Source organism: Rhagoletis zephyria, unplaced genomic scaffold (genome assembly GCF_001687245.7).
Source record: "Rhagoletis zephyria isolate East Lansing unplaced genomic scaffold, Rhagoletis_zephyria_1.1 Rzeph_scaffold_00030, whole genome shotgun sequence".
Taxonomy (NCBI): Eukaryota; Metazoa; Arthropoda; class Insecta; order Diptera; family Tephritidae; genus Rhagoletis; species Rhagoletis zephyria.
This window is the reverse complement of record NW_016157114.1, coordinates 421,920-439,116: the sequence shown is the minus strand read 5'-3', so window position 1 is coordinate 439,116 and position 17,197 is coordinate 421,920. Positions and strand designations below refer to the sequence as shown.

The 17,197-nt window shown below is 34.6% G+C and overlaps 1 protein-coding gene across 2 annotated transcripts in view; it reads left to right on the top strand.

Annotated features, from left to right (window-relative positions):
* The window catches only part of hyd (E3 ubiquitin-protein ligase hyd), a 534,145-nt gene that overhangs the window by 224,852 nt on the left and 292,096 nt on the right, over positions 1-17,197 (top strand). The gene's annotated exons all lie outside the window — the stretch shown is intronic.

Below are 17,197 nucleotides of genomic sequence, written 5' to 3'. Positions count from 1 at the left end.
GCGATGTTTAATCAACGATCTCACCATTATGCTAGATTCTTCAAGTGAACATGAAAGCCAGGAGGATACATCCGACATTTGCAGCCCCGATGCAATTCTCATTACTTTTTGTTAATTTTCAATTTTTAAATTCAAGAACTAAGTAAAATAAACATTATTAAAAATTACTAACTTGTAAATTTTTTTATCTATATATAAATACGCAACAAAAAAATTTTTCAATCCCTTTTTTGAAGGCACCATTCGCTCGATTTCAATGAAACATACACCGGTTAAAAGGATATAACTTCCTCTAATCCATAAATGTTGATCGCGATACATAGGTGGCGTGACATCTGATATATAGACTAAAATGTGAAAACCGCTATATCTCTAAAACCAATTATGCTGGGGAACACAGCACAGATGCATAGATTGTGAACACCCTACTTACGGTGAAAAATTGTAGGTACTGGGAAAGTGGGCGTGGCACTTCCCATACAAATTGAAATTCTCATATCGCTTATCTCTGGAACCACTTATGCTAACGTCGTGAAAGTGGACACAACAACTTTTGTTGTCAATACCGTACTTACGGCGAAAAGTGGTAGATTTTGGAAAAGGGGGCGTGGCACCTGCCATAAAAACTGAAATTTTCATATCGCTTATCTCTGGAACTGCTTATGCTAACGTCCTGAAATTTTACACAACAACANATCCGCCTATCTAGCTAGCTATAAGCACAAATTCTTCAAACCAGTCGCAGAAGACCCATTAAAATGAATTACAAATCTAAAATCGAAAAACGCTGATGACGTTACAAGTTCCCCAAATTCTGAAACTGTTAAAGGAATGAGAATGAAGAATTCTTTTAAAAATGCTTCAGAAAAACCTGACACATCTGGTTTGGTTTGTAAGCGATGTTTAATCAACGATCTCACCATTATGCTAGATTCTTCAAGTGAACATGAAAGCCAGGAGGATACATCCGACATTTGCAGCCCCGATGCAATTCTCATTACTTTTTGTTAATTTTCAATTTTTAAATTCAAGAACTAAGTAAAATAAACATTATTAAAAATTACTAACTTGTAAATTTTTTTATCTATATATAAATACGCAACAAAAAAATTTTTCAATCCCTTTTTTGAAGGCACCATTCGCTCGATTTCAATGAAACATACACCGGTTAAAAGGATATAACTTCCTCTAATCCATAAATGTTGATCGCGATACATAGGTGGCGTGACATCTGATATATAGACTAAAATGTGAAAACCGCTATATCTCTAAAACCAATTATGCTGGGGAACACAGCACAGATGCATAGATTGTGAACACCCTACTTACGGTGAAAAATTGTAGGTACTGGGAAAGTGGGCGTGGCACTTCCCATACAAATTGAAATTCTCATATCGCTTATCTCTGGAACCACTTATGCTAACGTCGTGAAAGTGGACACAACAACTTTTGTTGTCAATACCGTACTTACGGCGAAAAGTGGTAGATTTTGGAAAAGGGGGCGTGGCCCCTGCCATAAAAACTGAAATTTTCATATCGCTTATCTCTGGAACTGCTTATGCTAACGTCCTGAAATTTTACACAACAACATGCGTTGTCAATACCATACTCATGGGGAAATATGGTAGATTTTGGAAAAGGGGGCGTGGCACCTCCCATATAAACTGAAATTTTCATATTACTTTTCTCTGAAACCGCCTATGCTAACGTCCCCAAACAGCAACATAGCAATACCGTAATTACGGCGAAAAGTGGTAGATTTTGGAAAAGAGGGCGTGGCACCGCCCATACAAACTGAAATTCTTATATCGCTTATCTATGGAACCACTTATGCTAACGTCCTGAAATTTTAAACAGATATTTATTATATCAATATCGTACTTACGACGAAGAGTGGTAGATTTTGGAAAGGGGACGGGGCACTGCCCATACCTACTGAAATTCTCATATCGCTTATCTCTAGAACCGCTTATGCTAACGTCATAAAATTTCACACAGCTACATATGTTGTCAATACCATAAATACGGCGAAAAGAGGTAAATTTAAAAAAAGGGCGTGGCACCGCCCACACAAACTAAAGTTCTTATACCGCTTATCTCTGGAACCGCTTAAGCTAACGTAAATCAATCAATACCGTACATTCCGAGAGGATTTGGTAGATTTTAAAAAGGAGGTTGTGGCACCGCCCATGCAGTCGGTTATCTCTGGAACCACTTATTATAAGGTAATGAAAATTTATACACATATGTATGTATAAGATTGGAAGAATCATTCAATTGGGAGCCATTTTCTATCAGATTTTAAAATCGCATTGAATGATTGTTGTTTTGTGCAAAAGTTTTTAGAAGGAGCAGTGTGTTTGTCTTCCGATAGGTGGCGCAGGGATTGAGAGCTATTCTAAAAAATCATATTTATGATCAAATTTGTTTCACTTTTAGAACACATATTAGTAACAAAATTTGGTGTAACTTAGTAGCCCAGTCGTGTGATGAAAAAATATTGGGCTTTGGCTAGGGCTGCCAGACGTCCCGGTTTTCCCGGACATGTCCCGGTTTTAGACTATTTGTCCCGGTGTCCCGGTCCAACCTTAAAATGTCCCTGGTCTCGTTTTAGTGTCCCGGTGTTTGATTTGATTGCACAAATTTGAATAAAAGTTCAAAAATCACTACACTAAGAGAAAAAACGCGTTGTAATATTCCGAAAAATGTTATGAATTCACTGAGGAAAATAACGCATAGTAAACATGAATATTTCCTATTTGATTGTCGTTTAAAAATGTTCGTATTTAAAAATAATACCTTCATAACACGCACGCGTGGTGTTGATTCAAACTCAACATTTAAATGCACATTTACATGTCTGGCTATAGCTGAGTGCGCGAAGATGCTTGCTAATTTCCAGAGGGTCAGGGTTCGATTCCAATTACAACCAGCATGGAATTTAATTATTTTTTTTAACTTAATTATGAAAAAGCAATCGGTAATTGCATATCGCCTCATTTTAATATGGTCGTATTTGAATTGAATATTTCTATACTAAATACTATAATGTATTACGAGTTGGGTTGGTGCTCTTTCATATGCGTATTTTTTAATTTAGCACGCTTTTTTAATTCTAAACTTCTTTCTCTCAGTGCACCGGTTTAATTTGTGAAATAGTCACATTTCGAGATAGTTGAACTTTGCACAAGCAATAGTTGATGATTAGTATATGTACCTAAATACGTTCAAAATGACGTGCACAGAGTTTTACAATTATATTAAGGAAAAGGCAGAAGTTTTGAAACCAGTTCACAGCAACGAAAAATATGACTGATTTTTAATGTTATCTTCTAATTAAATTTTTTTCTTTCATGAAACCTAGAGTAGTTATCGTCACTAGACTCGAATAAAGGCGCGAGCTCAAAAGTTGACGGCGAAAAAAGACGATTCAAATGCTCTTTTTCGCAAAATTTTTTTAAACACCTTTTTTCGCCGTCAAAACACTAGCGCGCCTTTATTCGTGTGTAGGGACGTTATAAGTACAGTGCCGTACAAAATTATTGGCTCGGAGGCTCTTTCATCAGATCACAATTTCTAATCAGATCTTTTAGAAAAATTTTGAAAATGTAGCTTTTGAGCAAATTAATAAAGTGCAAGTCTGAAGTTGCCAGCAAATTTCGTTGATTTTTATCATTTATTTTATTTTTTTTGCCGACAGTGTCTTCCATATAAAAAGAATTATCGAACATAGTTTGTATGGAAGAAACTCTCAGTAAAAACAATACCAAAAATCAACTGAAATTTAATGGGCTCCAAAACTTCATTTTAAAATTTTTTTTAAAAAGTCTGATTAGAATGTGGCAAATTTGTATGCAAATTTATTAAATTTTTCCGAGTTTAGCACAAAGTTTAGCAATATTATTTTTATGTTTTTTCATATATTTAGTATAAACTGTATTTTTATAAAGAAAAAAAAATTGCATGCATTGTGAAAAATTCTCTAGGCTTTAGTTGTGATAAGTTGTTTTGTTTTGTTGGCGTACGTTGTAATGATCTCATGATCTCATGTTTTTATGTTTTTGTTTTTGTCTGTCAAAATAAAATTTCACTACATCCTTTCGCACGTCGAAATGAAAGAGAAGGGGGCGAGAGGCCCTCCCTAAAGTGTCCCGGTTTGGCAACAGAGATATCTGGCAGCCCTAGCTTTGGCCCAGTCTTGACAAAAATCCGTGTGAAACCGCCGTTAGAGAAGCCAATATTATCTTTTGTTATAAACCTTCAAGATACTTCCTCACCGTTAACGATTCTGATGAAAAAAGAAACAGTTTATGTAGATGTGGGCAATTTAGTTTTGAACCTCCAAGAAGCTCTCAGACAAGTAAAATCGAAAAACCTATTTACAGTCTGAATTGGTGTATGTTTGACATATTAGTCAGTGATGAACATCTCATCTATACATACAAATACATATGCAAAGGTTCCTTTTTTGGTCTAATTTCAAAAGCTACTGAAGAAATTCGGAAGAGACGTGGTAGAATTAGCAGTAATCAATCCGGCACTAACGTTCATAATTCGATTTTAAGTTTTCCTGTAAATTCGCTATAAATTATAGTGGTGGACTTCAAAATAGTAATTCGCATAAAGAAGTTAGTATTAATGACAGATAAAATTCAAGTGTATGTAAAAAGATGTCGAATTTCGACAACTGGGCGATACTAGTTTACCTAAATAACTTAGTTTACTTACCTGGTTATTTCTTAAAAATATTTGACATCCGCATTCGCGGATGTTAGCTGTTAGACATCCGCATCCGCATTCGCATCCGCGGATGTCTAAAATTTCACATTTGTAACATCCCTGGTACATACATACATACGTATGGCTGCATTGCGGCGCCGCCGGCAAAGCGACAATAAAAGCGGTGAAAACAAAAACAAAATCACTTCAATTTGACTTCGAGACTTCGCTGGAATTCTATGGGCATACATACATACACAACTACGTACTTAAAGGCAAATAATGTACAAATGCCTATTGTTTTTGCTGTTGTCACTAGAGTTTCCACAGATTTGGCGATTTCGCGCCAATTAGTCGATTTTTTTTTGGTTATTTGCGCGTAAAAATTTAGGAAATAGCCATTGGCGATTTTTTACAATTATAAAATTATACAAAACTTAGTTTTCCACGATAATTCTACAGAAGAGNGAGATTTGGCGATTTCGCGCCAATTAGTCGATTTTTTTTTGGTTATTTGCGCGTAAAAATTTAGGAAATAGCCATTGGCGATTTTATTATAAAATTATACAAAACTTAGTTTTCCACGATAATTCTACAGAAGAGGCTAATGAAGTGCATGATAAACTTGACTTAAGAAGCATATTAAAAGACTGTCATAAATGTTTAATCACCCTAATCGAGGATCTTTTGAAACGATTACCTAGTCAATTAAATACTTTTAAAAAAGCTTTGATTTTGTCACCAGAAAAGTGTGTGAATCACAAGAGGGCGAGTTTCAGGGACCTACCAATTCACAATTTGACTTTGAAGGAAAGAAAGCAGCGGAAACTGAATATTAAAATCTTTTAACTTTCCCATGGAATACCTTTTATCAGCCGACTCTGAACAATTTTGGATAATTGCTTACGGAGTGACAACCGCAACTGGCAACAAAATGATTGGAAATATAAATAAATTCATATTATTATCCTTGCCGCACTCACATGCTTTGTTTGAGAGCGTTTATCCGTAATGAATTCAACAAAAACTAAAATTCGAATTAGGATGAGGTTGGAAAGCCTTATTTCAATAGTTCGAATAAAGTGTTATATGAAGGCTAATAGTTTCTGATGCAAAACGTTTCCAATATCAAACCGTAGTAGTATTCTCGAAATCTTGCAAAGCCATTGCACGTAGCACGGATTGCACGGATTGCATAACTTGCAAACACGCAACAAAAAAATACATGAGAAACAGAATTTCCTATCGCTGCAAAGTATGCAACGTCTGGAGCCATGTACATATTTTGCAAAAAAGCATAGCAAGATGAATGCGACCCTGTGCTAGCTGTTTTGTTGTTAGAATTGCCACATATTTCTCTCATTCCTCTCATCTCGCTCACTTCATTTTTTGCTGTATCTTTTTGTTGTATTTGATACAGAATTTCGCTGCTTGCTAAATATGCATGCTACCATTTTGCAATGGGGTGCTCTCGTACTCTTCCAAATTTGGAAGAGTATTTTTCGTGAAATCCGTGCAACGTGCAAGACTTCGAGAATACCCCTAGTATGTTATCAAGGTTGAATAGCTTAATATATGACAACAGAAATGTAAATCATTCAGATTGTGGAAATAGCCAATCTCGCCTTACTAGAGGTTTTTATTTAATCTTTAGCGCCTTGCTCCTAAAATCGGATTGTGCGATTAATCAAATAATATGAGTTATAATAAATTTAATAATTGCGCAGTCCTATTGCAAAATGTGTTCTAACAAGTATGCGTATTTTTAATAAAAATTTGGTTGTACATCAATATTATATAAGTGAATTGTTTTATTTATTATTACCCTCTGAAGGTATTATATTCGTTTTTGTTTTTAAAAACTATATTATAACAAGATCTCATTTTTAAAATAAAAGGTATGTTAAATCGATTTCATGAATTTTATTAAAAAAAAAAAAAANCTAACAAGTATGCGTATTTTTAATAAAAATTTGGTTGTACATCAATATTATATAAGTGAATTGTTTTATTTATTATTACCCTCTGAAGGTATTATATTCGTTTTTGTTTTTAAAAACTATATTATAACAAGATCTCATTTTTAAAATAAAAGGTATGTTAAATCGATTTCATGAATTTTATTAAAAAAAAAAAAAACGATTGGAGATTTTTGGCGATTTTTTTCAGAATTTGCGTTTTTTTTAACAATCTGGACACCCTGGTTGTCACTTTTTTCGTTTCATCGAGTTTCAAATCACTCCCGCCGCTAAAGAAGTTTTCACTTCAAAACAATATCGCAATATGGTTTGTTTTGAAAATTTTATTCATAAAAAATGTATATAGCGAGTTTTGAAACAGTAACTTTTACATAGCTAGCTTGTTTAGCTTTTCGCGTTCTCTCTTCCATGAACTGAGCTTCAATCATTACAAAGAAAAATTCGGTATGATGAGGTGTCAGGTGTATGATGCATCGAAAATATCGATGTTTTGCTTCGATGCATCGAAATTTTTCCACGCGATGTATAAATGGTCCATGTATCCATGTAATGGTACCATGCATCGATGTTTTTTCAAAACTGACATTTGTAGTACGTTGAACCGTCATTCCAGTTTTTAATTGTACAAAAAAGAAAAGTGACTTTGACCAAAAATTTAAATGGCTTCAAAAAGTTCCGTTAGAAACATAATTAGCTCAGTTGCAGTAATTTATTTCTAACTTTGTATAATTTTGCCTATAACATATTTTGGTGTGAAACATTATCTAAAAAATCCCATGCTAATCGATTCATCGATGTATGCCCTTCGATGCACCGAATAATATAGATGTTCATTTCGATGCATCGAATCAAAGAAAAACATCGATGTATTTTTGCCACTGACATCCCTAACTGCTGCACTGACGAAAGGTTTTGTCATACGAACGAATGCTGCACGATAGGCATACAACAACAGAAGAAAACTGGAGTAGAACCAAGTCTAAGTAGCACAAAAATGCGTTAGCAGCAATGCTCAAATGGAAATGCGCGCATCACTCTAATGGGCTGTTTTTGCTTACGCACAAAAGTACATTAAGCTCTAAATGCTACTCTACATGTACATTTATCCATACAAAATTCGTCACCTATATGCAACTAAATGCAATTGCATTTCTGCATTAAGAGTCTGAATGCTAAAAGCAACCCTGTGATCTTCAAAAACTTCCACGATTCGATCATGGTTTAATGAGAAAAAGTGGCAACATTGCTTTTTCGCGTATACAATTGCTAGCTGCGTTCAGTGATCGCCGATCGAGATTTCGTTTATGATTGCACATTATTTGGAAAAAGAAAAGTTGCGCAAATTTAACATCGATGTGATACTGATAGAAATCTGGCTAAATTTGTGATCAACTCTGTTTTTGTCCTATTTAGTTGAGAAAATTTCAATTGACAGCACCAACAAATAAATATATCACAAACAAATTTTCGGTTATGGTTAAAACAATTCAAGTTTTTATATTGAATTTTTTGTTTAAAATTTTTTTTTCCATTTTCAGTAGGGTTTTTTGCACATTATCTTCTCTGTGCGAATTGATTGTGATAGACACGGTTCTGACCAAGTGACTGGAACACGGCTGTTTGTCAAAAGCATATGATTTCGAACTCGCGTAAATGTACATTTGCTAAATGCAATAGCATGAACGCTCTTCGAAAACATATGTTCGAAAGTGCTAAATGTTGCATTTTAAATGCAGCAAAAATGCTGCATAAAGCAGAGCTGGTAAATTTTTGCTCGCAAGCAACGCCAGCGTCGCAGTTCGTATACGTACACAGAAGCAAAGCAGCGAATTTCGATTCAGTCTGCTTGCAGTGGGGATGCAAATTTTGAAGGGTAACATCGATGGTTTCCGATGTTTCACAATTTGTTAGGTTATAGTCACATTAAATGAAAAATTTAAAACTTTTCAATTCCAACTCTGTAATTCAATTAGAAAAATACTTACATTTTGATGTATTTCCCTGAGTGTGTGTGTATTTATTTACCATTCTTCTACTCTTCCTATAAATAGAATAAAAATGCATACCGTATGTTCGCTGAGCCTAAAGTTCCAAGGCCCAACTTCACTGAAACTTCAACGGGGATCCGGCTCTTTTTTAATGATTAAGTAAGCATTTTTGATATCGAAAGATGCGACTAAACTCGGAATTTCTGAATGTCCCCCAAAAGAATAAGTAATAAAAACGCATGGCCAGTCAAAAAATTTTAGGAGCATAATGGGTAAGTTGAACTCAAGTCTGAGTCACACTAGTCGATGTTAAAATATCGCTGAAACTGGCACCGACGTGTCGTCAATTTAGCGATTTTAGGCAATTTTAAACATCGATGGCAAACGTCGAACTTTGGACCGATATTATCGATGTTTCAAAAATATCGATGCATCGTTTGCATCCTTAGCTTGCAGGTTTCACCAAGGTAACATCATGCCCGGCTGCGGATTATTTTTCTTCGTAATATTAGCATGCGCTTGCCACATTTTGTGTAGAAAATTTACAAAAAATCTCCAAAGCAAAAAGTGGTGTGTGTTTCTTAGATTGGTGTTTGCATGCATTTGCTACGATTCAAACACAAAATGGTTTCATGACTTTTAAATGAATATTCAGGAGAAAATTGGCTGCACAGCTTTTATAAAAGCACAAATTGGCATATTGGGTTAATAATTTCATTTCAGTAAAATTGTGGTAGTTTTTTCAAAATATGTGGTAGTTGTGGTAGAGGTGAAACATTACCCAAAATGTGGCAGATCTACTACAATTGCGGTAAAATGACAACACTGGCCTTGATAGGGGCCTGAATATCCGAGACAATAGCAATGCTTGGCTCTGCTGGCTACGAGGCTACAATTATTTTGCACGCCTGTTTTATGGCAAAGTCCTCGTCTGAAAAGCGCTGACCCAATTCGGTAATAGAATACTCTCCGATTTGGAGGTCAGTTGAAAAATGCCCGTACCCAGATTTTCCGCGAATGCTTGGTCGTTGGAGGAGTACAGGATACGTCCATGCCCATACATAAGTTCTTTCCACAGTCTAAGTTCCCTCAACATCAGGGCACTTTCCTTAAAAACTTTAGTTTGGTCAGACAAATCGTCACGTACTCTGAAGTAGTATGGTGGCGGAGAACCATGGCCAAAACCACGGTTTCTAAGTTGAAAAAGGGGACAAAGGAGTGTGTGTATAGGCATTATGGGCGCCATGAGTACGTCAGGACTAGGGATGCAAACGATGCATCGATATTTTTGAAACATCGATGATATCGGTTCAAAATTCGATGTTTACAATTTCCTAAAACCCCTAAATTGACGATACATCGATGCCAGTTTCAGCGATGTTTTAACATCGACTTTAGTGTGATTCAGACTTGAATTCAACTTACCCATTATGCTCCTAAAATTTTTTGACTGGCCATGAATTTTATTACTTATTCTTTTGGGGGAAATTCAGATATTCCGTGTATACCCTTATCTTTCGATATTAAAAATGCGTACATAATCATTAAAAAAGGACCGGGTTCCCGTTGAAATTTGAACTAAATTTTGGGTCTTGGAACTTTAGGCTCAGCGAACTTACGACGGCATGCATTTTTATTATATTTATAGGAAGGGCAAAGGAATGGTAAATCAATACAGGGAAGTACATCCATATGAAAGTATTTTTGTAATTGAGTCACAGAGAGTATGAATTGAAAGTATTAAATTTTCCCTTCAATGTGAGTACAACCTAACAAATTTGGAAACATCGGAAACCATCGATATATCGATGTTTTTCTGGCGATGTATTTTAGCATCGATGTTCATTTGTCCGATGCATCAAACATCGATGTATCGATGTTACTCCACAAAATTTGCATCCCTAGTCAGGACCGGCTTTTAACGCTTGTTGGATTTTCCGCCTCTGGATATAGAGATTCCAAAGGAGGTAATGAAAACGATGTTTGGACTGCATCCTTTTGGGTTGTGGCACAACGATCGCAGTTCCGGACACAGAGTTGTTTAGAAGGCTAAAAATGTACACAAGAGATTTTATTTACCTTTCAGCTAAATCTGGAGCAAATTTTTGTCATAATTTGTTGAAAAAACACTAAACTAAAATCTCCCATGCCCATATAATTAGCATGTGCTAAGAAAAATGTTCTTCACATTTTCTGACAGACTTGTAATTTTTAGTTGTGTCACCTTTAAAAATCTTGTGCGATAGGTATCATAGACGATCCACTGTGCACATAGTCCTTTTTTTGATAAATATGTTTTTATTTCCGCGCTTCAAATAGCTGCATTTGTTTCTTTCGTTATTATGTGTTTTCCGGACCAATCTTAACAAAAGCTATTCGATCTAAAAGAAGAATGTTTGCACTATAATTTTAAACCATGTTTTCATGATTTGTGTTTGAACATGAAGAATATAAGTTTTCTTTTAATCATTTCATATGGGGGTTTTAGGGAGATGTATTTTTAGCAAAAATTGAAAAAAGCGGTAATTTTATTTACTAGTTCGACAGAATTTTTTCATAGGCATATACCTTGGATCCTTGCCCAGAAACTACAGTTATAAAACCTTCCGCACCTGCCTTCTCCTGCTATTAAAAGTCGATGTTTAAGATCATACAAAAGGGACTTTAAGCTGAAATGTTCAACGTCTAGTTATTAGGACAGTCGATGCTCGAATAATGAAAAAGCTGTACTTCTCACCCTTTATTTGTTAAAATTATTGCTTGGCAAAGATCTTGTGAAAACTCTCGTCGCATCGCCCAGTGGTTCGACTATATGGAGGCAGGAGGAAAAAAGTCGTGGTGACAGTTCATTAAAAAACCGATTGGGCTTAGAGAGACCTCCCTACTAACGGTACATTTTCAAAAAAACACTGGAATCGGCGCGATAACGACTAATTAATTTAGCCGCATTTGGCGCTCAACCCATTACAGCAAGTTTCTCTATCCATTGCAGTCAATTCTTTAAATGTCATGGAATATTCGGGTGAAATAATTTATCATTTATTTGGTATTTTCCTATTTTTTTATTAAAAAGTTGGCTAGAAAATGTAGATACTAAAGATTTTTAGTAAAAAGTGTGAGTACTGGCTCGTCAAGTCTTAAAATTAGACGCCTGTTGTAGAGAATTTCATGTACATATGTAGCTTCCGAGCATACTCAGCAAATACAGTCTCTAAAGCTCAGCAGTAATTTGGATCAGGGATGTTGCGAAAGTGGAATTTTAGACATCCGCGGATGCGAATGCGGATGCGGATGTTTAAACGCTAACATCCGCGGATGCGAATGCGAATGCGGATGTCAAGTATTTTTATACCCGAGCGCACTTGTACGCAAGGGTATTATAACTTTGTTTACATTGTTTGTAACAGGCAAAACGAATCGAGATAGATATAGACAAATGTATACATAAATAATCAGAATGAAAAGGGTAACCGTATATGCATGGTATCTTAACGAAACTTGGTACGTTTACTTCTATTGAGCGTAGGACGGATGGTGTTGAAAATGGGCAAAATCGGACGATAACCACGCCTACCTCCCATATAACGTTATTTTTTAGAAATACGAAAACAATATTTTAGTAACTACTGAAGCTTACTCACTAAAAATTGATATGTACAATCATTTCTAAACGAAAAATAAGGATATTATAAATTTTTGGAAAATGAGCGTAGGCCATGGGAACCGCTCCACCAATTTCTCCCAAACTTGGCACAGTGTTGGCCTTCACAAAACATACCAAACGGCTAAAAATTTAAAAAATCTGATAAAACTACGCCCACATAACGGTAATTTAGAGAAATACAAAAGCTTCGATAAATCAGTAAATACTGAAGCTAATTTATTGAAAATTGATGTGACCCCGCCCACTTAAGACCACATATGTGTATCTCGGTAACCGTTCGATCAATGTGTACCATAAAGGCAAAGCGTTGAAAGTTATTGAAATCTGACTAACCACCTTTTTATGACGCTAATTTTACCCAAAATTGATACTAACAACAATCCCTTGAAAAGATGTACCCTTATTATGCAATTTTGTAAAATGGGCGTGATGACGCCCACATATATCTATATAAGTTTATCTCATTATGTCTAACTGAACGTTCTATCGAAGATGTTTGAAATATACGTAAAACCACCACTGCTTACCATGTAGCGGTAGTTTTCGAAAAGGTGAAAAAACTATTTTGAATACTTGCGCCGGGTATTTAATGTTCGGCTCCGCCCGAACTAAAGACTTTTTTACTTGTTAAGAAATAATTTAGGTGAGTAAATTAGGTTATTTAGTTAATTAAAAAATGGAAAGGTTAGTAATTTTTAATATTTTTATTTTTAGTACTTGAATTTGAAAATTGGAACATTGTATTCAATAAAGAGTTTTTAAAGGGTCGTAAATCAAACCTGCACCACTAAATAACTACTCGCTCGCTGCGAAAAACTTGAAGAACTTGAAACTTGACAAAATTGTAAATTCTTTTCGAACCAGTCGAGAGGACTTTCAGATATATTTATTTTTTTTATTGCGGTGCAATAATTACTTTTTGAGAATTTCATCGGGGATGTAAATGTCGGATGTAACCTCCTGACTCATCTTCACAATCTAGTATCATGGCAAGATCATTGTTTAAACACCGTTGTTTTCCAAAGTATTCTTCATTCTCATTATTTTGGTTGTTTCTGAATGTGGAGAACCAGTAACGTCAACAGCGTTTTTCGATTTTAGTTCTTGTAATTCATTTTTGATCCTTTCTTCAGCGACTGGCCAGATATACGTTTTATCAGTATTGTGCAAGATTCCAGAGACCGAAAATAAGAGTTATTTTTTTACGAGTGAAACTTTGCCAAATATTTTTTATTACCAACTAAAAGTCCTTTCCATATAATAATCATACCGCTTATCAAAATTAAATAAATTTAATATCATGTGAAAGAGGACTGAAATAGCTTTTAAACAAAAATAAAGAACGAAGGTTTGTTCTATGGTAATTAATTAACATTTTATATTGAAATATTTTTCAATAGGTGGCTTTGCTTGTTTAGACATTTCAGTTTTAAAGCTATTTAAGTCCTCTTTCATTTGATACCAAACTTGTTTGATTTGGATAAGCGGTTTGTTTATTGTCCGGAAAGGACTTTTAGTTGGGAATAAAAAATATTTGGCCAAGTTTAGCTCGTAAAGAAAATAACTGTTATTTTCGGTCCCTTCAATATTCGCATTCGCAAAAGATCCGCATTGATTATTGCGAATGCGAAAGCGAATGCGAATGTTAAAATTAATGCGGAAGCTCCGCGGTTGCGAATGCGAATATTCGCAACAACCCTGATTTGGATTTCTACATTAGATAACTAGGGTAATTCTCTAATCGTTCTTGAGTCGATGACAAAGTTAAGGAACTACAGTAGAATTCAAATAAATTTAAATAAGCAATATTCCAACTGAATGAATCATAAATTATATTTAAGTTCAAATCTACCTATATCTATCTTCTATATATGTATAATTGCTCAGTGATACGACTTAGTTAGGGCGACCAGGAGTAGCTACAGAATTGAGTTATATATCAAATTAATGTGCAAGCTCCATAGGTTATCCAAACATTGTCGGATTTTAAATAGGTGAAGTAGGTGACAAAATATAAGCGTTTAAACATTTTCTTGACTCAGCGCTTCTTCTAACGGTAACAAAATATAAACGTTTAAACATTTTTTTGACTCATTCTCAGCGCTTCTATATATAATTGCTCAGGCATACGACGTAGGTCGATCTGAAGCAGTTAAAGAATTAAGTTATTCATCAAATTAAAGTGCAAGCTGCAGTTGCAGTTGCTCGTGTTTGGCACAAAAGTCGATAGTGAGCAATGAATTCTATTGAAAAATATTTACCAATTTTCCGTGGAATTGTGATTCGGATTCGCATTATTCAAAGTTTTGAAAAATATTTCGCGAAAGAAGAAAATAAAAATAGCTGAGATCACTTTTTTTTTTAAAGGACTCTGGATGACGGTAAAACTCAAAACTTTAAAATTTTTTTCATGTGATTTTTGAAATGAACGATCCAAATTAGCCGGTATACATACTTAAGTATGTATTTTAATATTTTAAGAATCAGTGTTTGAATTTTTGTACTGAATGGGTTAAGAAAGCTTAAGTTTAAAAGCGTGATATAAATGCCTTTCAACATGGAACGGACCAAATTTAAAATGATTATTGCGTTTCAGACTACGACTAATAAAGCCCTTGGACGCATATTGTAAAAGGTTAGACTATACCTTAATAATTACTGTTTTCTCACGGCCGCTGTACGAAGCTATAAGTAGAGTATGGCCCTTTAATAACTTAAAAATTATCTTGGGTTATCAGGTATCTAGCAGTACAAGATTAATTCTGGCCTTTCATGAAGTTCTTTAAATAAATCTTGAGCTAAATACACAATAAAAATTTTCATTTAAAACGGCCTCGAGCTCAATATAAATTGTTGAATATAATTGTTATAAAGGCCAAAAAAAAAATAATAATAAGAAAAACAAATAACTTAAGGACGAGCACACCTAAAAGTTAAACATTCTAAAAATAGAATTATTAGCAAAAAAAAACCAACATTACCAACAACCACATGATCAAGTGAATTGCAGCGGAATAGCTGCGCTTGATTGTGTTGGCATAACAAAAAATTAAAATAGTGGAAAAAAGCAAACGATAATTTACAAGGCGTACTTAGCACGGTGCATAGGCAACTGGCTGAGTCAGTGGGATCGTCGGTTCGAATCCTACTGAAAGAAGTCTGATGAGGAAATGTGGTGATTTCCGAAATAGCTATCACTTCTACCATTTTTTCAAATTATTGTTGCTTTTCCACAATAAAAATTTTCATTTAAAACGGCCTCGAGCTCAATATAAATTGTTGAATATAATTGTTATAAAGGCAAAAAAAAATAACAAAAACAAATAACTTAAGGACGACGAGCACCCCTAAAAGTTAAACATTATAAAAATAGAATTATTAGCAAAAAAAAAAACCAACAATACCACAACCACATGATCAAGTGAATTGCAGCGGAATAGCTGCGCTTGATTGTGTTGGCATAACAAAAAATGAAAATAGTGGAAAAAAGCAAACGATAATTTGCAAGACGTACTTAGCACGGTGCACAGGCAACTGGCTGAGTCAGAGTAATTTGGATTTCTACATTAGATAACTAGGGTAATTCTCTAATCGTTCTTGAGTCGATGACAAAGTTAAGGAACTACAGTAGAAGTCAAATAAATTTAAATAAGCAATATTCCAACTGAATGAATCATAAATTATATTTAAGTTCAAATCCATCTATAGCTATCTTCTATATATGTATAATTGCTCAGTGATACGACTTAGTTAGGGCGATCAGGAGTAGCTACAGAATTGAGTTATATATCAAATTAATGTGCAAGCTCCATAGGTTATCCAAACATTGTCGGATTTTAAATAGGTGAAGTAGGTGACAAAATATAAGCGTTTAAACATTTTCTTGACTCAGCGCTTCTTCTACATATAATTGCTAAGTCATATGACTTAATTAGGGCGATCTTGGGTAGCTACAGAATTGAGTTATACATCAAATTAAAGTGCAAGCTCCATAGGTTATCCAAAGATTGTCGGATTTTAAATCGGTGACAAAATATAAACGTTTAAACATTTTTTTGACTCATTCTCAGCGCTTCTATATATAATTGCTCAGGCATACGACTTAGGGCGATCTGAAGCAGTTAAAGAATTAAGTTATTCATCAAATTAAAGTGCAAGCTGCTGTTGCAGTTGCTCGTGTTTGGCACAAAAGTCGATAGTGAGCAATGAATTCTATTGAAAAATATTAACCAATTTTCCGTGGAATTGTGATTCGGATTCGCATTATTCAAAGTTTTGAAAAATATTTCGCGAAAGAAGAAAATAAAAATAGCTGAGAACACTTTCGTTTTTAAAGGACTCTGGATGACGGTAAAACTCAAAACTTTTCAAATTTTTTTCATGTGATTTTTGAAATGAACGGTTCCAAATTAGCCGGTATACATACTTAAGTATGTATTTTAATATTTTAAGAATCAGTGGTTGAATTTTTGTACTGAACGGGTTAAGAAAGCTTAAGTTTAAAAGCGTGATATAAATGCCTTTCAACATGGAACGGAGCAAATTTAAAATGATTATTGCGTTTCAGACTACGACTAATAAAGCCCTTGGACGCATATTGTAAAAGGTTAGACTATACCTTAATAATTACTGTTTTCTCACGGCCGCTGTACGAAGCTATAAGTAGAGTATGGCCCTTTAATAACTTAAAAATTATCTTGGGTTATCAGGTATCTAGCAGTACAAGATTAATTCTGGCCTTTCATGAAGTTCTTTAAATAAATCTTGAGCTAAATACACAATAAAAATTTTCATTTAAAACGGCCTCGAGCTCAATATAAATTGTTGAATATAATTGTTATAAAGGC